The sequence below is a fragment of the Globicephala melas genome, chromosome 3 (genome assembly GCF_963455315.2).
Source record: "Globicephala melas chromosome 3, mGloMel1.2, whole genome shotgun sequence".
Classification (NCBI taxonomy): domain Eukaryota; kingdom Metazoa; phylum Chordata; class Mammalia; order Artiodactyla; family Delphinidae; genus Globicephala; species Globicephala melas.
Genome location: NC_083316.1, coordinates 121,632,767 through 121,655,142, shown reverse-complemented (window position 1 = coordinate 121,655,142; position 22,376 = coordinate 121,632,767). Strand labels below are relative to the sequence as shown.

Sequence of the window (22,376 nt, the reverse complement as noted above, 5' to 3'; positions counted from 1 at the left end):
TTTCCCAGCAACACTTATTGAAGAGGCTGTCTTTTCTCCATTGTACATTCTTGCCCCCTTTATCAAAGATAAGGTGACTATATGTGCGTGAGTTTATCTCTGGGCTTTCTATCCTGTTGCATTGATCTATATTTCTGTTTTTGTTTCAGTACCATACTTTCTTGATTACTGTAGCTTTGCAGTATAGTCTGAAGTCAGGAGCCTGATTCCTCCAGCTCTGTTCTCCTTTCTCAAGATTGCTTTGGCTATTCGGAGTCTTTTGTTTTTCCATACAAATTGTGAAATTTTTTATTCTAGTTCTGTGAAAAATGCCAGTTGTAGTTTGATAGGGATTGCAATGAATCTATAGATTGCTTTGGGTAGTAGAGTCATTTTCACAATGTTGATTCTTCCAATCCAAGAACATGGTATATCTCTCCATCTATTTGTATCATCTTTAATTTCTTTCATCAGTGTCTTATAATTTTCTGCATACAGGTCTTTTGTCTCCTAGGTAGGTTTATTCCTAGATATTTTATTCTTTTTGTTGCAGTGGTAAATGGGACTGTTTACTTAATTTCACTTTCAGATTTTTCATCATTAGTGTATAGGAATGCTACAGATTTCTGAGCATTAATTTTGTATCCTGCTACTTTACCAAATTCATTGACTAGATCTAGTAGTTTTCTGGTAGCATCCTGAGGACTCTCTATGTATAGTAGCATGTCATCTGCAAAGAGTGGCAGCTTTACTTCTTCTTTTCCAATTTGGATTCCTTTTATTTCCTTTTCTTCTCTGATTGCTGTGGCTAAAACTTCCAAAACTATGTTGAACAATAGTGGTGAGAGTGGGCAACCTTGCCTCTTTCCTGATCTTAGTGGAAATGGTTTCAGTTTTTCAACATTGAGGACGATGTTGGCTGTGGATTTGTCATATATGGCCTTTATTATGTTGAGAAAAGTTCCCTCTATGCCTACTTTCTGCAGGGTTTTTATCATAAATGGGTGTTGAATTTTGTCAAAACCTTTCTCTGCATCTACTGAGATGATCATATGTTTTTTCTCCTTCAATTTGTTAATATGGTGTTTCACATTGATTGATTTGCGTATATTGAAGAATCCTTGCATTCCTGGAATAAACCCCACTTGATCATGGTGTATGATCATTTTAATGTGCTGTTGGATTCTGTTTGCTAGTATTTTGTTGAGGATTTTTGCATCTATGTTCATCAGTGATATTGCCCTGTAGTTTTCTCTCTTGTAACATCTTTGTCTGGTTGTGGTATCAGGGTGATGGTGGCCTCGTAGGATGAGTTTGGGAGTGTTCCTTCTTCTGTGTTTTGGAAGAGCTTCAGAAGGATAGGTGTTAGCTCTTCTCTAAATGTTTGGTAGAATTCACTCGTGAAGCCATCTGGTCCTAGACTTTTGTTTGTTGGAAGATTTTTAATCACAGTTTCAATTTCAGTGCTTGTGATTGGTCTTTTCATCTTTTCTATTTCTTCCTGGTTCAGTCTCAGAAGGTTGTGCATTTCTAAGAACTTGTCCATTTCTTCCAGGTTGTCCATTTTATTGGCATGGAGTTACTTGTAGTAATCTCTCATGATCCTTTGTATTTCTGCAGTGTCAGTTGTTACTTCTTTTTCATTTCTATTTCTATTGATTTGAGTCTTCTCTCTCTTTTCCTGATGAGTCTGGCTAATGGTTTATCAATTTTGCTTATCTTCTCAAAGAACCATCTTTTAGTTTTATTGATCTTTGCTATTGTTTCCTTCATTTCTTTTTCATTTATTTCTGATATGATCTTTATGATTTCTTTCCTCCTGCTAACTTTGGGCTTTTTGTTGTTGTTGTTCTTCTTTCTCTAATTGCTTTAGGTGTAAGGTTAGTTTGTTTATTTGAGATGTTTCTAGTTTCTTAAGGTAGGATTGTATTGCTATAAACTTTCCTCTTAGAACTGCTTTTGCTACATCCCATAGGTTTTGGGTTGTCATGTTTTCATTGTCATTTGTGTCTAGGTAGTTTTTGAGTTCTTCTTTGATTTCTTCAGTGATCTCTTGTTTATTAAGTAGTGTATTATTTAGCCTCCATGTATGTGTATTTTTTACAGATTTTTTCCTGTAGTTGATATCTTGTGTCATAGTGTTGTGGTCAGAAAACATAGTTGATGCGATTTCAATTTTCTTAAATTTACTGAGGCTTGGTTTGTGACCCAAGATATGATGTATCCTGGAGAATGTTGCATAAGCACTTGAGAAGAATGTGTATTCTGTAGTTTTTGATGGAATGTCCTGTAAATATCAATGAAGTCCATCTTGTTTAATGCATCTTTTAAAGGTTTTTGTTCCTTATTTATTTTCATTTTGGATGATCTGTCCATTGGTGAAAGTGGGGTGTTAAAGTCCCCTACTATGAGTGTGTTGCTGTTGATTTGCCCTTTTATGGCTGTTAGTATTTGCCTTATGTATTGCGGTGCTCCTACGTTGGCTGTATAAATATTTACAATTGTTATATCTTTTTCTTGGATTGATCCCTTGAGCATTTTGTAGTGTCCTTCTTTATCTCTTGTAATAGTCTTTATTTTAAAGTCTATCTTTTCTGATATGAGAATTGCTACTCCAGCTTTCTTTTGATTTCCATTTGCATGGAATATCTTTTTCAATCCCCTCACTTTCAGTCTGTATGTGTCCCTAGGTCTGAAGTGGGTCTCTCGTAGACAGCATATATACAGGTCTTGTTTTTGTATCCATTTGGCCAGTCTATTTCTTTTGGTTGGAGCATTTAATCCATTTACATTTAAGGTAATTATCCATATGTGTGTTCCTATTACCTTTTTCTTAATTGTTTTGGGTTTGTTATTGTAGATCTTTTCTTTCTGTTTCCTGCCTAGAGAAGTTCCTTTAGTATTTGTTGTAAAGCTGGTTTGGTGGTGCTGAATTCTCTTAGCTTTTGCTTGTCTGTAAATTTTTTAATTTCTCTGTCAAATCTGAATGAGATCCTTGCTGGGTAGAGTAATCTTGGTTGTTGTTTTTTCTTCTTTATCACTTTAAATATGTCCTGCCACTCCCTTCTGGCTTGCAGAGTTTCTGCTGAAAGATCAGCTGTTAACCTTATGGGGATTCCCTTGTATGTTTTTTGTTGTTTTTCCCTTGCTGCTTTTAATATTTTTTCTTTGTATTTAATGTTTGATAGTTTGATTAATATGTGTCTTGGCGTGTTTCTCCTTGGATTTATGATGTATGGGACTCTCTGTGCTTCCTGGACTTGATTAAATATTTCCTTTCTCATATTAGGAAAGTGTTCAACTATAATCTCTTCAAAAATTTTCTCAGTCCCTTTCTTTTTCCCTTCTTCTTCTGGGACCCCTATAATTTGAATATTGGTGCATTTAATGTTGTCCCAGAGGTCTCTGAGACTGTCCTCAATTCTTTTCTTTCTTTTTTCTTTATTCTGCTCTGCAGTAGTTATTTCCACTATTTTATTTTCCAGGTCACTTATCTGTTCTTCTGTAGTTGAATCTGTTATTCAATAGTTATTCTGCTATTGATCCCTTCTAGAGAATTTTTAATTTCATGTATTGTGTTGTTCATCACTGTTTGTTTGCTCTTTATTTCTCTAGGTCCTTGTTAAACATTTCTTGTATTTTCTCCTTTGCATTTCCAAGATTTTGGATCATCTTTACTATCATTATTCTGAATTCTTTTTCACGTAGACTGCCTATTTCCTCTTCTTTTTTTAGGTCTGGTGGGTTTTGCCGTGCTCCTTCATCTGCTCTGTGTTTTTCTGTCTTCTCATTTTGCTTAACTTACTGTGTTTGGGGTCTCCTTTTTGCAGGCTACAGGTTCGTAGTTCCCATTGTTTTTGGTGTCTGTCCCCAGTGGCTAAGGTTGTTTCAGTGGGTTTTGTAGGCTTCCTGGTGGAGGGGACTAGTGTCTGTGTTCTGGTGGATGAGGCTGGATCTTGTCTTTCTGGTGGGCAGGTCCACTTCTGGTGGTGTGTTTTGCAGTGTCTGTGGACTTATTGTGATTTTAGGCAGCCTCTCTGCTAATGGATAGTGTTGTGTTCCTGTCTTGCTAGTTGTTTGGCATGGGTTGTCCAGCACTGTAGCTTGCTGGTCGTTGAGTGAAGCTGGTTCGTGGTGTTGAGATAGAGATCTCTGGGAGATTTCCGCCGTTTGATATTACATGGAGCTGGGAGTTCTCCTGTGGACCAGTGTCCTGAAGTTTCCTCTCCCACCTCAGAGGCACAGCCCTGCGTCTGGCTGTAGCACCAACAGCCTTTCATTCACACGGCTCAGAATAAGAGGGAGAAAAAAAAAGAAAGAAAGAAGATAAAATAAAATAAAACAATTAAAATAAAAAATAATTATTAAGAAAAATGTTTAAAAAGTAATAAAAAAAGAAAAAAACCCTAGGACAGATGGTGAAAGCAAAGCTATACAGACAAAAATCACACAGAGAAGCATACACATACACACTCACAAAAAGAGAAAAAGGGAAAAAAATATATATATAGCTTTGCTCCCAAAGTCCACCTCCTCAATTTGGGATGATTCGTTGTCTATTCATGTATTCCACAGAAGCAGGTACATCAAGTTTTTTGTGGAGATTTAATCTGTTGCTCCTGAACCTGCTGGGAGAGATTTCCCTTTCTCTTCTTTGTTCGCACAGCTCCCGGTCTTCAGCTTTTGATTTCGACCCGCCTCTGCGTGTAGGTCGCTGGAAGGCGTCTGTTCTTCGCTCAGACAGGACGGGGTTAGAGGAGTCGCTGCTTCGGGGGCTCTGGCTCACTCAGGCGGGGGGAGGGAGGGGCACGGGTGCAAGGCGAGCCTGTGGTGGCAGAGGCCGGCAGGACGTTGCACCAGCCTGAGGCGCGCCGTGCGTTCTCCCGGGGAAGTTGTCCCTGGATCCCGGGACCCTGGCAGTGGCGAGCTGCACAGGCTCCCGGGAGGGGAGGTGGGGATAGTGACCTGTGCTTGCACCCAGGCTTGTTGGTGGCTGTAGCAGCAGCCTTAGTGACTCATGCCCGTCTCTGGGGTCCGCGCTGAGAGCTGCGGCTTGCTTCCATGTCTGGAGCTCGTTTACGCGGCCCTCTTAATCCCATCTCCTCCCGCACCAGAAAACAAAGTGGCAAGAAAAAGTCTCTCGCCTCTTCAGTAGCTCCAGACTTTTTTCCGGACTCCCTCCCGGCTAGCTGTGGTGCACTTGCCCCCTTCAGGCTGTGTTCGCGCAGCCATCCCCAGTCCTCTCCCTGGGATTCCACCGAAGCCTGAGCCTCAGCTCCCAGCCCCCGCCCACCCCGGTGGGTGAGCAGACAAGCCTCTCGGGCTGGTGAGTGCTGGTCGGCACCGATCCTCTGTGCAGGAATCTCTCTGGTTTGCCCTCTGCACCTCTGTTGCTGCGCTCTCCTCCATGGCCCCGAAGCTCCCCCTCTCCGCCACCCGTAGTCTCCGCCCATGAAGGGGCTTCCTAATGTGTGAAAAACTTTCTTCCTTCACAGCTCACTCCCATTGGTGCAGGTCCCGTCCTTTTTCCTTTGTCTCTGTTTTTTCTTTTGCCCTACCCAGGTACGTGGTGAGTTTCTTGCCTTTTGGGAAGTCTGAGGTCTTCTGCCAGCATTCAGTAGGTGTTCTGTAGGAGCTGTTCCACATGTAGATGTATTTCTGATGTATTTGTGGAGAGGAGGGTGATCTCTGCGTCTTACTCTTCCGCCATCTTGAAGCTCCTCCATACTTTCTTTTTTGTAATTTCTTTTCTCTCTCCACTCTGTACTTTTTACTTTCTCTTCCTCTTCTCTTTTCATTTTCACGCTGTATGTATTGCTTCCCAGAAGAGTACGTGAATAGAGTGGCAAAGTATTGATGTTGGGGACAATCGCTTTGTGTCTCAGTGCAAGCCCAGTGTTGCTTGTTTCTTCTGATGGGGTGGGAAAAGTAGGTGTGTAGTTTACCTGGCCATAAAGAAGTGGCATATGGGGCTTCCCTGGTGGCGCAGTGGTTGAGAGTCCGCCTGCCGATGCGGGGGACACGGGTTCGTGCCCTGGTCCGGGAAGATGCCACATGCCGTGGAGCGGCTGGGCCCCTGAGCCATGGCCGCTGAGCCTGCGCGTCCGGAGCCTGTGCTCCGCAGCGGGAGAGGCCGCAACAGTGAGAGGCCTGTGTACCGCAAGAAAAATAAATAAACAAACAAAGAAGTGGCCTATGTAGAAGCATTTTGTAGTTTATAAAGCATTAAGACTATGTCACTTACACAGTCCTCTGTATCCTGTAGTCTCTTGCCTCTGAATTCTCTTTGTTTGGTCCAAGCTTGGTGGGGATACTAGGGTTATTTTGCAGTTGTTCTCACTATTGCCAGAATATTTTGGAAGGCTGGTGACTTGAGTGTGTAGCCGAGAGTCTGTTGCCTTTGCTTTCTAGCTTCCATTTACCTTTCTTCTTCTAAGAGCACCCTGATCCCTCCAGAGAAATACTCTTTTTCCTGTTCTTTGACCTAAGCTTCACATAGAGTTGACTCCACCCTAAGGTGGCCATGTGATCCTGTCTCTGCTTTCAGAGCATATTCCCCTGAACACAGTGATTGTTTCAGTGATGGGCATGTGACCTAGTAAGAGCCATTGAGACTCATAGAAACATGTGCTTAGACTTAGACCTCTTAACATGTAAGAACTGCTGTCAGCCCCCTGGTCGCCATGAGGAGCCTGAAAATGAAGCATGTGAATGTACAGAGTTGAGGATGACATCATCTGAAATCCTGAATCCAGGGACAGATATACTCCTGGATTTTTTTAGTTAAGTGACCCAGTAAGTTTCTATTTTTGCTTGAACCATTTATTTTTGTCTCTTCCAACCAAAAAGATCCTAACAAGGTCTGGGTGAGCTAAAGAGTTGATATTTCTGTCAGCACACTAGTAGTGACCTGGCTTTTTGGCTTATAGATACTTGCATTACTGATTTAGCAATTGTCTGCAGTACGTGAGAGGTTAAATACACCTTTGCTGAAGGCTTAGCTTTTGAGATTTACAATTGAACTGAACTAAAGAATAATATTTAGCTATTCAAGCTGGCAACAAAGACACTTGGTCTGAGGCAGCAAGTGGTGCCAATGTCAGAATTCATATAATGGTTCCATGTCAAAACAATAAAGGGCAAATCACCTGGAAGGGCAAATCAATCACTTAGGCCTTCTCGCCACTGGCCAGGGGAGCACTGAGCCACCTGCTTTCCCTTGCTATACACAGGTCTTCATGAAACTGAGCTGCCAACCAATTTAGATTTTTAAAAAATGGCTTTGGAAAATCACTGCTGTCTAAATGGCAAAAAATGCTCTTGTAATCATTTTCTAAGAGGTAATGGAAGCACCAGGAAGCTTTCGGGTATTGGGGATAAAGAAGACGAAGGCATGTTTGGGAGGAAGCTGTGAGCTCAAATTAGGAAAGAGGAACTTTAAAAAATATTTCTTCCTTCAATTTTAATATTTATCCAATGTATTCTAAGTGCTGGGCACTGGAGCTGAATAATGGTCTGTAGAGATGCATCTCTTACATGCAGTTCAGGAGGGAGACAGATAGTAAATATATAAAAAGGGAATAAAGTAATAATATAATATAGATAAAAATTAAAAGTAGTTTTGAGTTAAAGAGTTATAGGGAGAGGGATCTGCTTCATTGGAAGGTGTGGAGTAACACTGAAGCTGAGACCTGAAGGTGAGAAGGATCAGCTGTGCAGAGTACAGGACAAGCATTCCAAGCCAGAGGGAAGAGCACGTGCCGAGGTTGGAGTGGGACAAGAGTGAGGGACATTAAAGGGCCTGAAAGAAAGAGAAGGTGACTGTGGCATAGTGACAAAGGAGAGTACTGTATGAGATGAGGTTGCAAGAGAGCCAGGGGTTTGACCAGTCAGCTGTGTGAAGACTATAGAAGGGAATTTGAATTTCATCCTAATAAAATGGAGAAGCATTGGATGTTTGCTGATGCTTGATGGGTTTTGATGCTCTGATAGCAGATGTATAATTTTTTGCAAACCAATGTTTCCATCAAACAACCTTTTTTTTTTTTTTTTTTTTTTTGTGGTATGCGGGCCTCTCACTGCTTTGGCCTCTCCCGTTGCGGAGCACAGGCTCCGGACGCACCGGCTCAGTGGCTACGGGTCACGGGCCCAGCCGCTCCGCGGCATGTGGGATCTTCCCAGACCGGGGCACGAACCCGTGTCCCCTGCATCGGCAGGCGGACTCTCAACCATTGAGCCACCAGGGAAGCCCCCAAACAACCTTTGTTTATGGGTGGCATCTCAATTTCAAATGGCTAATTGTTTCCAAAATGAATCTTTAGTGACAAAATAGGAAAAAGACGTTAGACTAGGGCATCTGCATTTGTGCTTAGATTCTGTTACTGATTACTGAGCAGCCTTGAGCAAGTTCTTATACCTCTTTGGACCTCAGTTCCTCATCTGGAAAAGTACAAGGTTAGATTGGATGCTACGTTTATCATGACTTTTTATTGAAATTGATAGAAACCCAGTCCAAAATGACTTAAGCAGAAAGGGATGTATTTGTTCACTTATCTGTACGATCCAAGGGTAGTGGCTTCAGGTATGTTTGGATCTAGGAGCTCAGAGTCAGTCACCAGGATCTGATTCTTCATCTCTTGGCTCTGTATTGGCTTCAGTAACCAGGGGGTCCTTTCTGTGGATGGTTCCCAGCAGCACGAGGCTAACATCATTAGTCAGGTCAGAAATCCTTGTATAAAGGGGCATTTCTCTTCTAAACTGTGTTATCAGAATTTCCAGGATGGCATGTTGACTTGGGGCATGTGCCCATAGCTGAACTGTGACCAAGGTGTGAGGAATTAGATCACTGGCTAAGCCTGGATCATGGACCTACCCTGGAGTCAGTCTGAACCACATGAACGTAAAGTAGGGAAGGAGTGGTTCCCCACATGAAAATGGAAGAGGGAATGGATTCTGGTTAGGCAAACAAGACTTGTCCATGAATATTCTTTTTGGCTTTAACAATCCCATGAAACCTACAGTGGGAATGAGTTCTGCACACCCTCTTCTAAGAAGTTAAAATTAGCCATTGGTTCTATAAAAAACTCCCACTTTGGGCTAAAATACCAGGATTATATGTTTACATTGTGTCAATTATAGTATAACTACCAGTTCTCTCCTTCAGTTTCTTCTCCGTGTCTCTAAACTCAGTTACCATGCACCTAGACTACCTCCAACAATTCTTTTTCATGATTCGTAAAACTGGGTGAAGAGCTTTGCTTCGGCACAACGGTCGACTTCCTGGCTGTGCAAGTATCCAGAGCCAAAATTGGTTTCCTCATTTATGTTTTTCAGATTGAATTGTTTGTTGAATTGCCAGAAAAAGTTACAATGGGCTTATTCTTCAGTACTATTCTGGAGTTACTTTGTTTTAATAGAACTTGAAAAATGCTTTAAAAATCACCGTGTATTCCCTATTATAGTGTCTTTTCCCACAAAGAGTGTGAAGACAACGCTTTTTTCTTTTTTTTTTTAAACATCTTCATTGGAGTATAATTGCTTTACAATGGTGTGTTAGTTTCTGCTGTATAACAAAGTGAATCAGCTATACATATACATATATCCCCATATCCCCTCCCTCTTGCGTCTCCCTCCCACCCTCCCTATCCCACCCCTCTAGGTGGTCACAAAGCACTGAGCTGATCTCCCTGTGCTATGCAGCTGCCTCCCACTAGCTATCTATTTTACATTTGGTAGTGTATGTATGTCCATGCCACCCTCTCACTTCGTCCCAGCTTACCCTTCCCCCTCCCTGTGTCCTTAAGTCCATTCTCTATGTCTGCGTATTTATTCCTGTCCTGCCCCTAGGTTCTTCAGAACCAATTTTTTTTTTTAGATTCCATATATATGTGTTATCATACAGTATTTCTTTTTCTCTTTCTGACTTGCTTCACTCTGTATGACAGTCTCACTACAAGTAACTCAATTTTGTTTCTTTTTATGGCTGAGTAATATTCCATTGTATATATGTGCCACATCTTCTTTATCCATTCATCTGTTGATGGACACTTAGGTTGTGAAGACAACCCTTTAACATAACCCATCTTTCTCAGAGTATCTCCATTATTCCTGTCTACATTCCCACCCTTGTTCCTCTTATTCCCACCCACTAAAATGTTGCATTCCTTTAAGTTCTTGCTTTTCAATGAAATGTTGGCAACTGCTAATCTGCCTCTGATTTCCATTTAGTACCAATCATCTTTTGCTACTAAATTCTGATTCATTATTAATTACTTGAAATGCATGACCTTACAAAAAATGAGACCTAATTTCTATACTATAACATCGTCCCCTTAAAATATACAATTCAGTGAGCTTTAGCGTCTTCACAACGTTCTGCAACCACCACCACCGCCACCACTGTCTAATTCCAAAATATTTTCTTTCCTAAAAAGAAAATCCATACTCATTAGCAGTCACTCGTCATGTCATTCATCCCTCAGAAAAGCATGAGTTTTGTCTTTGCAGTTAACTCCTTGAGGGCAGTGGCCAAGACCTTCACTTGTTTTGCGTGACTCTCACAGAAGCCCAGTTCTGGGGCCATAGGAGGCATTAATAGAAATGTACTGTATTGCTATCTCATTATGTTGATTGTTGTTTCAATTCAAGGCAAGACTAAGAGGCCACGTGCTATAGAGCAAAGAATACTGAGCAGAGAGTCTGTTTCAGTTTTTCTTTTTGTTCTGCCCCCAGCTGTGTCCTTAGGTAACTCCCTCCCTCGCATTAGGCCTGGTTTTCCTCTTAGTGAGTGAGGGGCATGGACTCAGTGCTTTCTGTGTTGCTTCCGCAGTTCATACTGGCACAAGACATTGTTAATTTTGAGATCCAGACTGACTTGAAACGTAAGACAACTTATTGAATGAAAACAGCAGGGTTTCTTTCCATTTTCATTGGGGTTTTATAGGATATGTGAAATAATAAAGCTCTTTTCTGGGGTCTGAGCTTGGGAAGGTAACGTGGTCTGGCTCAGTCATGTTTGGGTTCAGTTGGACCAAGGTGGAATGCACCAACCCAGGAAAAATGGGTGTGCTGTTCTCGGTCAAGGTCTCAACCTTAGCCTTAGCTATTTTGGGGGGAAGTTTACATCTGATTGCATTCAAAGTCTTCTCTCTGTAAATTATGAGCCAAAATACCGTATAGAAGTAATGGCACAGAGAGGCCAAAATACACGAATTATGCACCATATTTTATTCCTGACTCGGAAGCTGAGCATCTTTCCACTTCCACCTAATGAACATTTGTGGCCCTACAATTTCAATCATCCTTCAGCTCACCAAGGGTCCACTGTCTTCAAGAAGATCTTAGAGAAGAAAAGTGAATCAATCCTATTTTTCATGTTTCCCAGATGAGTGGTTCCACATCATGGAAATGAGGTCAGAATGGTAAACAGACAGCTGTTCTGTGTTTCTCCTTCTAGGGAGATGGAGGTCAAAGACACCTTCCTCCTGCTTAACAGATCACTGCCAGATGTGTTGTAAACAAGACTGCAGTGCAGCCCGGCTGTAGTGGGAAAGAAGAGAGGCATTTGGAACACGCTTTAGAGGTGTTGAACATACAGATCTTTGATTCTGTTTTCTCATCTCTTTGCGGTGTCTGTCTTTCATGATATGAAGCCATTGATTGAATGAAGTTAGAATAACTTTTGACATAGCTGACCAAACTAGATAGCGAAGGGACTGGTTGCTAAGCACAGCTGTGCTGGCTTTCCCAGTTGACAGCCTGTATTAGCATGCAGGGCTTTGCAGAGGCAAATGCTTAGTTATTTGCGGCTCGTTGTTTAAACCTGCTATTGCCTCTCCAGGTAATAGTGAGTCAGCAGCACATGTGATATTAAGGAGGAATTACTGAAATTATATGCCTCCCAAACACGATATAAGCTACTTGAGGGTATGACTTAATTCCAACATATATTTAACAAACAATATTGAGCACTTACTATGTTTTAGGTGTATGGTAGGTTCTGGGGATATAATAATGAAGCCACAGTTCCTGTTGTCATGGGAACTGAAGCTTAGAGAGAGAAAGAGAAGGAGCAAGAGAAAGAGAGAAGCAGATCTGATAGGACAACATTTCTTCGTATACTAGTGTCTTCAGACTTCTTCTCCTGTTCAGTAAAGAGGGTTTTTGGTTTTGTTTTAACAAGGAAAAGATACTCAGTATCTTCTCTTTCCATTCCCTCCTGCACTGATGGTCTGGTTCTTTGCTATTGGTAATGAAACTGAGAAAAGGGGAAGAAGTAGACAAAGAAAGGAGAAGCACGAGGATAGTTTGGGAAAGACAAGAGGCGCTCACACAGGGCACTCGTGCTAGAAGAAAAAGGAGTTTTCCTAAATATGTGGGGGAAGAGACAATGGAGAACTGGCTGTGGGACAATGGGACCGAAGTGGATGACAGAGGAAAGAAGATTTTAAGATGTATTCCTGTGGATTTTGTTTATCACATGGTTTTTAGGAAAAAAAATTAATTTTAATAAAAAAGTTATAACTGTTTATTGTTAAAAATTCAAATACCAAAGATGATATGATGATAGGTAAAAGCTGCCTGTTCCCCCACCTCATTCCCTCAAGCCATATGTCAGTGCCACTTTCCAGAAGTAACTACCATTAAAACTAGCATACTTGCAGATCATATACATATAAAGAGTAATATATGTACGCATACATACACTCACATATATTTTAAATAAAAGAGACTATATAATATATTTAGAAGTTTTGCAATCTTTTAGACTTAATATAACAGCACGTTTTCAGGTCAGTAGACATTTATCTCATTTTTTAATGAGCCCCATGGCCTTTTAGTTTAGATACTCTATTTGTAAAGCAATTTCTCTATTGATGGGAATTTATTACAATATTTCCAAGAGCATCTTTTTACATATGTCTCTCTATGTTTGTGTAAACATTTTTATAGAGTCTTAAAAATTAGTTTTCTGTATCTTAGAGAATGTGTATTACATTTTTTTCATAAACCTTGCCAAACTGTCCTCCAAAAATGTGTCATGTTACTCTACAAAGGGCTTGAGAGTGAATGTTTTTCACATCCTCACTTGCTCTTTCATTAAAGGCAAGAACTGCAGTGTCACTTGTGAATTTGCCTCAAAATCCTCAAATTCTTCAGCTTTTTATAATAATATGCACATAGTTTTGCAAAGCCAGATTCTCTGATTTGTGGAAGATGAACTGTTATGGGTATGTTCCGAGACATGTCTCGGATATGGAAGAGTTAAAGATTTTGACTCTCAGAAATACTTCTAAAGCCAGCTCTGAAGCTGCTTGGAGGATTCTGAGTGGCATAGAAGTTGAGTTCACTGTAATTGTCAGCATTTCTTAGGGCAAAATGTATCTACAGAGTTATTAACTTCATTCAGCTGTCATCACTGGGGGATTTTTAGTCTTCCCTCAGGGGTACATCTAACTAATAAGGTTATCCCTGTCATATGTATATCTGCCATTTGATCCACAGGTATAACAATAACAACAACAACAATAAAGTTCTTTATTCCTCCTTCTTCAACTCTGATATCGCAGCTCTGCAAAATGATTGTTTTTGGTTAGTTATTGAGTGCATATGTTACTTCCGTACTAAGGACTTTCAAATACATTATCTTATTTAACCTTTAAACCCCTATATGAGCTGGGTATTAATATTCCCATTAAAGGCAGAAACCAAGTGTCAGAGAGTTTAAATAACAGCCCTGCAGCTAGACTGTGGCAGAGCAAGTATTTGAAACCGTATCCATTTGATTCCAAATCCCATATTGTTAACCACTGTGACTCACTGCTCATCAACCAATGTGACCTTAAATAATGCCTTTCGATGATCTGTTTAGGGACATCCGGTACCATTTGGTAAGATGCTTCCCTCAACTTATTTTGATTCTCACTGATTAACCCTCTTCTGATCTTATTTTATGGCTAACACAAGGACAGGCCAAAGTCATTAACAAGCCATTTTGGTCCCTAATCTCATAAAGAAATGGTACACTACTATGGTTAAAGGTTTAGAGACCGTCTCCCCAGGTTCAAATTCTGGTGCTGCCACTTACTAATTGTTGACCTTGGGCAAGTTACTGAATCTCAGGTTTCTCATTTGTAAGACTGGTACAATAAGTTTGCTGACCTCATTGGATTATTTTGAAATTAAACTGAAATTATGTATTAAAGCATTTAGAAGGCTGTTTGGCACATACTAAGTATAAATTACGAGTTTTGTTGTATGGCTATCATTACCAAGTTGACTCCCCTATGGCTCTTCCTGTCTACTGCCTTTCATCTTATTTCACCAGCAGCATCTCCTCTTGGGTTTCTATCCAGCTCCTTGACAACCCAGTTCATCCACTTTGTGGTCACTCAGTCATCTGTATCTTTATCCAGAATATAGCTCTCGGATGGCGATCTTCCTATATTCCTGCTTTGGCTCCTGACCCTGATTTCTTGTCCTACTATTTCAACGCAAATTAATGACTTTGGTCTAGTATCTAACCAAGCTCTGGATAGCTCAAGCTCTCTGTTTTCTCAGTCTGTCCTGAATCAGTACCTTTCATAAATACACCTGACTTTTCCAACTTCTTTTTTCCCCATCTGGTCCTCAGCTTGGCCAAACCTATGCTTTGTTGATGAAAAATCGGGTTCTCATGTACTGTTTTTGATTTTTGCTTACATATTCCACTTATTCAACCTTTATTCAGTGAATACCTCTGAGAACTTATGATGTATCAAGCACAAAGTCAGGTGCTAGGGAGACAATGTGAACGAAACAGAGAAACATTGAGCTTACAGCCTTTAGATAATTATCAGATTATCAAATAGTCATAAAGATTTAATATTGCAATTGTGATAAATATTATAAAGGTGAGTGATACGGTATTATGAGATTCTATACTGTGTGTATTTGACCTTGTCAGGGAGGTCAGGAAAGGCTTCCCTGGGGGAATGATGCTGAGATGAGGTCTAGAGGATGGGTGGGAATTAACTAGGCAAATGGGGAGAACAGAATGGTGAGGGCTGAGAGAAGAACATTTACAGAGGTGAAAGGGAGCATGGGACATGTTAATTACTGAAAGAAGGCCAGTGAGGCTGGAACACAGAGAGCAGAAGAGGACAAGGTACAAGATGAGGTGAGGTTGGGTGAGATCACTCTGGGCCTTGTGGGCTGTGCTAAGGATTTTGGTCTTTCTACCAAGTGCAACAGGAGGCCATTGGATGGTGATAACAGGGGTAGTAGGGACGTGATCAGATTTTCATTTTGTATAGGTCTATCTTGAGAACACAAAGAGTGGACCATAGGTAGGGCAGCTAGAAGATACCTGAGGCAGGCAATGTTGGTAGCTTTGACTAGGATAGCAGTTGTAGAGGGAAGAAATGAATGGTGTGGAGAGAAACTGGAGATGAAATTAGCAATTCCTTTTTTTTTTGGCCTCACCGCGTGGCACGTGAGATCTTACTTCCCTGACCAGGTATTGAACCTGTGCCCTCTGCACTGGAAGTGCAGAGTCTTAACCACTGGACACCAGGGAAGTCCCAAAATTAGCAGTTCTTGGTGATACTGGTTATGATAGGTGAGGGAGAAGGATGACCTCAAGGTTTCTGGCTTGCCAAACTGGCCAGAGGGAGATGCTCTTTACTGGGATGGGAGAAGAATGCTATTGAATACACTGGATTTACTCAGTGATATGTTGTTTGCTCCAGATAAGGTTCTTATAATCTCTGGGAGTAGAAACCCACTCAAACTAGCTAGAGTAAAATGTTTTACGTAAGGATATAGGGAATCACATGGAAGCAATGGTAGAAGGGCCTTGGGGAAACTGGAAAGTTATCAGGAACTAAGACTTCATTCTCTGGCTCTCAAGGCCCATTTGTCTTTGCTTCTGTCTGTGAGTCTCCTTTATTCTTCTATTTTTCTTGACTGGATACTTCTGCTGGCTCTCGTTGCATATGACTCACCATGGCCACCACCCTGAAATCTAGTCCTAATTGATCAGCAGTAGCATTCTTCACTAACTGCCTATACTTTCTGTATCCTACTTCAAATTTTTGATAGAGACAGTATAGAGAGAGAACTGTTGGTCAGCTGTCCAGGGTAAGACCCTGATCCAATTAGCAGGGCTGTGTCATAGTTAGTGATGCCCCAAATTTGGGCTTGTTAACAGGGAAGACAATGGTATACAAGTCTGGTAAACCTCCTTCAAGGCAAGAAAAAATGTTATGCTTTTTGGTGATTTTTGGAGAGAATAGCAAATAATTTGCATCTAGTAGTTGCTCAGTAAATATTGTCTTTATTGAGTCATTGGTGATCTTTCACTATTTTTGAAAAGCTGGGACATGTAAGAATCTCCTGTGGCATGTTAAAAAAATATATAGTGTTTATTATTCTAAATAATAAAAAAGCAATAGTGATGATAACAGTAACACTTATTATAAGAAAAATAGCAATACTTATTGTAAGTAATAATATAGTCGTTTTAAACAGTACTAATAGTGATAATATTAATACTTAGAGTAATATAGTAATACTACTTACTATAATAGTAATGCTTATATTACTAATAGTAATGCTTATTACTATAATAGCAATATTTATAAGTAATAGTGGTAATTCTTATAGGTAGTAACAAAAAATAGTGATAATGATGGTAACACGTTACTATGAAAACAATAATAAACAACAGTAGTATTACTTATCACTATAATGATATAATGGTAGTCTCCCAATTAATGAGATCTTATCACAAGTAGGACGTGATGTCAATCACTTTACATAGATGCTTTACCCCTATTCCAAACCTCATTTTGCTCATCTCTTAAATGGGGATATTAAAAAATCCCAATTTTGGGGTTGGAGGGATAAAAGAGAAGGTTGGGATTAACATATATACACTAATATAAATAAAATAATCAACAAGGACCTACTGTACAGCACAGGGAACTCTATTCAATACTCTGTAATAACCTATAAAGGAAAGGAATCTGAAAAAGAATAAATATATGTATAACTGAATCTCCTTGCTGTATACCTGAAACTAACACAATACTGTAAATCAACCACACTCCAATATAAAATAAATTTTAAAAGTAATAAATTTATTTATTTTTGGCTGTGTTGTGTCTTCCTTGCTGTGTGAGAGCTTTCTCTAGTTGTGTCGAGTGGGGGCTACTCTTCGTTGAGGTCCACAGGCTTCTCATTGCGGTGACTTCTCTTGTCGTGGAGCATGGGCTCTAGGCGTGCAGACTTCAGTAGTTGTGGCACTCAGGCTCAGTAGTTGTGGCTTGTGGGCTCTAGAGCTCAGGCTCAGTAGTTGTGGCGTGCGCGCTCAGTAGTTGTGGTGCATGGGCTTAGTTGCTCCATGGCATGTGGGATCTTCCCAGACCAGAGTTCGAACTTGTGTCCCCTGCATTGGCAGGAGGATTCTTTTTTTCTTTTAATTTATTTTTGGCTGCTTTGGGTCTTCATTGCTGTGCGCGGGCTTTTCTCTAACTGTGTCGAGCGGGGGCTACTCTTCGTCGAGGTGTGCAGGCTTCTCAATGTGGTGGCTTCTCTTGTTGCAGAACATGGGTTCTAGGTGTGCAGGCTTCAGTAGTTGTGGCTCACGGGCTCTAGAGCACAGGCTCAGTAGTTGTGGCACATGGGCTTAGTTGCTACGCAGCATGTGGGATCTTCCCAGACCAGGGCTTGCACCCATGTCCCCTGCATTGGCAAGCAGATTCCTAACCACAGTGCCAGCAGGGAAGTCCCAGGAAGCTCTTTTTCATATGGAGAAATCTCCAGGATTCACTCCCTTGGTTCCCAGAATGAACAGTTCTTGGAAAGGTGCTCTTAGAATGTGACTCCAAATTCCCATAATGTTGTTACCTAAGGCAATCCTGCTTTTTTTGTTTTTGTCTCCACTTGGCTTCCAGATCATGGCTATCAGTTGGATTAAAGAGTCAGTGCTTGAGCTGGGTAGATGTCACAGCTCCGAGTCCATCCATGGAACCAGGATGCCCTCCTCAAGCATAGACAAGAGGAAATGCACAGGTGAGTGGGATGGAAAAACAGGTATATCCATGCTTCTGAGGCAGGATCAATACGAACTCTGTGTGGACCTTCTATCCTCAGGCAAAGAGTCCTGTGGCATTTTTAAAATTTCAGATTTCAAGGTCCATCTTTAGAGGAAAAGATCAATAGGTCTGAAGAGGGCCCCAGGAATATGCATTTCTGAAAAAGACACCCAACATAAATTTGATGCAAGTGGTCCATGGACCACACACACTTTGTTGGACTCTGCCGTAATGTGTTCGTGAAACATGTCTGGAAATCTCTATTGTGAACTCTGGACACTGAGTTCCTCTTGGATCTTGGACCTCTGTTTCTCCATTTATATAATGGGCCAAATATTTCTTTCTTTCTTATATTCAAAGTGAATTTGAAGGTTAATAAGATAACTTTGGAAATAAGCTTTGACCTCTCTTTTGAAGAGTCATAAATATGAAAGATGGTGTTAATATGTATCTGGAAAGCTTCTATATTGCTTGAATTACATCACATTCTTCCTAACTGTTCACTGTTTCCTTATGATGACCCAAGAATGAATAAGACCTCATCAGTGTTTTATTGTCTGCTTTTGGGAACTGGAAATGTAACACTTAAATCACTGCTACTTGTCCTGACTGAAGTTCTTACAGGGGGAATAGAGGAAAGTTCTTGGAAAGTCAGACAAAGTGCTGTCTGTAACTGCCTGGTTTTTCAAAGACAAGGCTTTCTGATTATAAAAGATCCATTTTGAGGAGTGCCAGCTAACAAGACAGCTCCGTTATACTCATTGTTTTGTTACAACAGAGTCTGACTCTAAGGTCAGAGAATTTCAAAGTGAGGGAAGCCTGGGAGAATTGCCAACCAGCTCCTGGAAAGAGTGGGCCCTTTACACCTGCTTCCAGATCCTCAGCCTTCTCCTTGGTCTCAGCCACTGCAGTCTGGTTTCTGCTTCTGCCACCTCCCTGAGACTTCTCTCACTGGGGTTAAAAATGATTGCTGTTTGCCAAGTGCAGTGGTGTCCTTTGAATCATTATGTATCTTAAGTGCTAGCTCTCTGTGCCCTTTATTTCTATAGGCTACTCCCTGAAGTCCTTTCCTCCCCTGCTTTTGAGAACTCCAGTCTCTTTCACCTCAACTTCTACTACACTGATGTTTACTTCTAAGACTCCTTTGCTGCTTCTTCCTACTATTTGATTTGGTGATTTTCATGGTTTTAACCTTGTTGTTGGTCAGGCCCATCATCTCCCTTTCTTTAGCTGTAATAAATTTGCAGTTGATTCTCATGTATCCACCTCCTGCCTGAAGCTCTCTCTCTCTCTTTTTAAATTGTTTTTATTTTTTAATTTTTATTTTATATTGGAGTATAGTTGATTAAAAATGTTGTGTGTTTTGGGTGAATTACAGCAAAGTGATTCAGTTATACATATACATGTATCTATTCTTTTTCAAGTTCTTTTCCCATTTAGGTTATTACAGAATATTGAGCAGAATTCCCTGTGCTATACAGTAGGTCCCTGTTGGTTATCTATTTTATTTTATTTTTTAACATCTTTATTGTTAATTACTTTACTTTACTTTACTTTATTGTTAATTACTTTACAATAGTGTGTTAGTTTCTGCTTTATAACAAAGTGAATCAGCTATACATATACATATCTCCCCATATCTCCTCCCTCTTGCATCTCCCTCACACCTTCCCTATCCCACCCCTCTAGATGGTCACAAAGCACTGAGCTGATCTCCCTGTGCTATGCAGCTGCTTCCCACTAGCTATCTACTTTATGTTTGGTACCCAAGGCAACCTACAGATTCAATGCAGTCCCTATCAAACTACCATTGGCATTTTTCACAGAACTAGAACAAAAAATTTCACAATTTATATGGAAACACAAAAGACCCCGAATAGCCAAAGCAATCTTGAGAAAGAAAAATGGAGCTGGAGGAATCAGGCTTCCTGACTTCAGACTATACTACAAAGCTACAATAATCAAGACAGTATGGTACTGGCACAAAAACAGAAAGATAGATCAATGGAACAGGATAGAAAGCCCAGAGATAAACCCACGCACATATGATCACCTTATATTTGATAAAGGATGCAAGAATATATAATGGAGAAAAGACAGCCTCTTCAATAAGTGGTGGTGGGAAAACTGGACAGCTACACATAAAGGAATGAAAGTAGAACACTCCCTAACACCATACACACAAAAAAACTCAAAATGGATTAAAGACCTAAATGTAAGGCCAGACACTATAAAACTCTTAGAGGAAAACATAGGCAGAACTCTCTATGACATAAATCACAGCAAGATCCTTTTTGGCCCACCTCCTAGAGAAATGGAAATAAAAACAAAAATAAACAAATGAGACCTAATGAAAGTTAAAAGATTTTGCACAGCAAAGGAAACCATAAACAAGACCAAAAGACAACCCTTAGAATGGGAGAAAATATTTGCAAATGAAGCAACTGACAAAGGATTAATCTCCAAAATTTACAAGCAGCTCATGCAGCTCAATATAAAAAAACCAAACAACCCAATCCAAAAATGGGCAGAAGACCTAAATAGACATTTCTCCAAAGAAGATATACAGATTGCCAACAAACACATGAAAGGATGCTCAACATCACTAATCATTAGAGAAATGCAAATCAAAACTACAATGAGGTATCACCTCACATCAGTCAGAATGGCCATGATCAAAAAATCTAGAAACAATAAATGCTGGAGAGGGTGTGGAGAAAAGGGAACCCTCTTGTACTGTTGGTGGGAATGTAAATTGATACAGCCACTATGGAGAACAGTATGGAGGTTCCTTAAAAAACTATAAACAGAACTACCATAGGACCCAGTAATCCCACTACAGGGCATATACTCTGAGAAAACCGTAACTGAAAGAGTGATGTACCACAATGTTCATTGCAGCTCTATTTACAATGGCCAGGACATGGAAGCAACCTAAGTGTCCATCAACAGATGAATTGATAAAGAAGATGTGGCACATATATGCAATGGAATATTACTCAGCCATAAGAAGAAATGAAATTGAGTTATTTGTAGTGAGGTGGATGGACCTAGAGTCTGTCATACAGAGTGAAGTAAGTCAGAAGGAGAAAAACAAATACCATAGGCTAACACATATATATGGAATCTAAAAAAAAAATGGTTCTGAAGAACCTAGGGGCAGGACAGGAATAAAGATGCAGATATAGAGAATGGACTTAGGACCCAGGGAGGGGGAAGGGTAAGCTGTGACAATGTGAGAGAGTGGCATGGACATATATACAGTACCAAAGTTTATTTTAAATATAGCAATGTATATACGTCAATCCCAAACTCCCAGTCTATCCCACTCCCCAACCCTCCCCGCCTGGTAACCATAAGTTTGTTCTCTAACTCTGTGGGTCTGTTTCTGTTTTGTAAATAAGTTCACTTGTATCTTTTTTTTTTTTAAAGATTCCCCATATAAGTGATTTGAACTCATATTTCCAATAGCTTCTGGGATTTTCCATTTGTGCAGCATGTAGACAGCTCACACTTAGCACGTCCCAAATTTGAGCTTATTGTATTCTCTGCCAAATGCATTACTCCTTTTCTTATCTTTATTTATTAAATGTACCAGCATCCACCAGAAACTTTGTAATCTTCCTTGATACCTTATTTGTGCATTTCTGTCACTTTTTCTCCATCCCTCCAGCTACTGTCCTGGTTCAGGCCCTCATGCCCTTATCATTTCTTGTAAGAAAGATTGTAACATCTCACTTTAACTTCAGTCTCTTCTCACTCCAGTTCAAGAGTCACATTATTCTCCTAAAATACAAACCTTGTCATGTCTACTTAAAACCTTTGATGTTTGGGGTATATTAGCCACACTCTATAAAACCCAAATATCTAGCAGAGCTCGTAAGTATTTTCACAACCTGGTACCAGTCTGCCTAATCAATTATCTTTCTCCTAATAAGAACATACTTTTGAGTAATAGATGTTTTACATGTAATGGGACTTTTAATACTAACAACAAATATGACCAAAATACCATTATTAGTCTTGTTTTACATATTAGGAAAGTGATACTAAGAAAAGTTAAGGAAATTGCCCAAGATCACATAACTAGCAAAGGATGGGGAACCAGGATAGAACCAAATTCTCCTTATAATCACGCTGCTACTCCGTCTTTACTGAAGCTGCTTTGAACCTTAACATGCGAAAATGCCTTTGTTCATGCTGTCTCCTCAGCCTGCATTGTTCAACTTCCTTGTCCAAGGTCCCTGGTGTACTTCAAGGCCTTGCTTAAAAGGCTTTGAAGCTTATCAGACTTCTTGCATCGTAGTAGAATTAATAACT

At 40.3% G+C, this 22,376-nt stretch overlaps 1 protein-coding gene across 1 annotated transcript in view; it reads left to right on the top strand.

Annotated features, from left to right (window-relative positions):
- The window catches only part of PRELID2 (PRELI domain containing 2), a 703,347-nt gene that overhangs the window by 246,827 nt on the left and 434,144 nt on the right, over positions 1 to 22,376 (top strand). The window contains exon 8 of the transcript XR_009563301.1: positions 17,916 to 18,033. The gene's annotated coding sequence lies outside the window, so the exon portion shown is untranslated. The remainder of the gene's footprint in view (positions 1 to 17,915; positions 18,034 to 22,376) is intronic.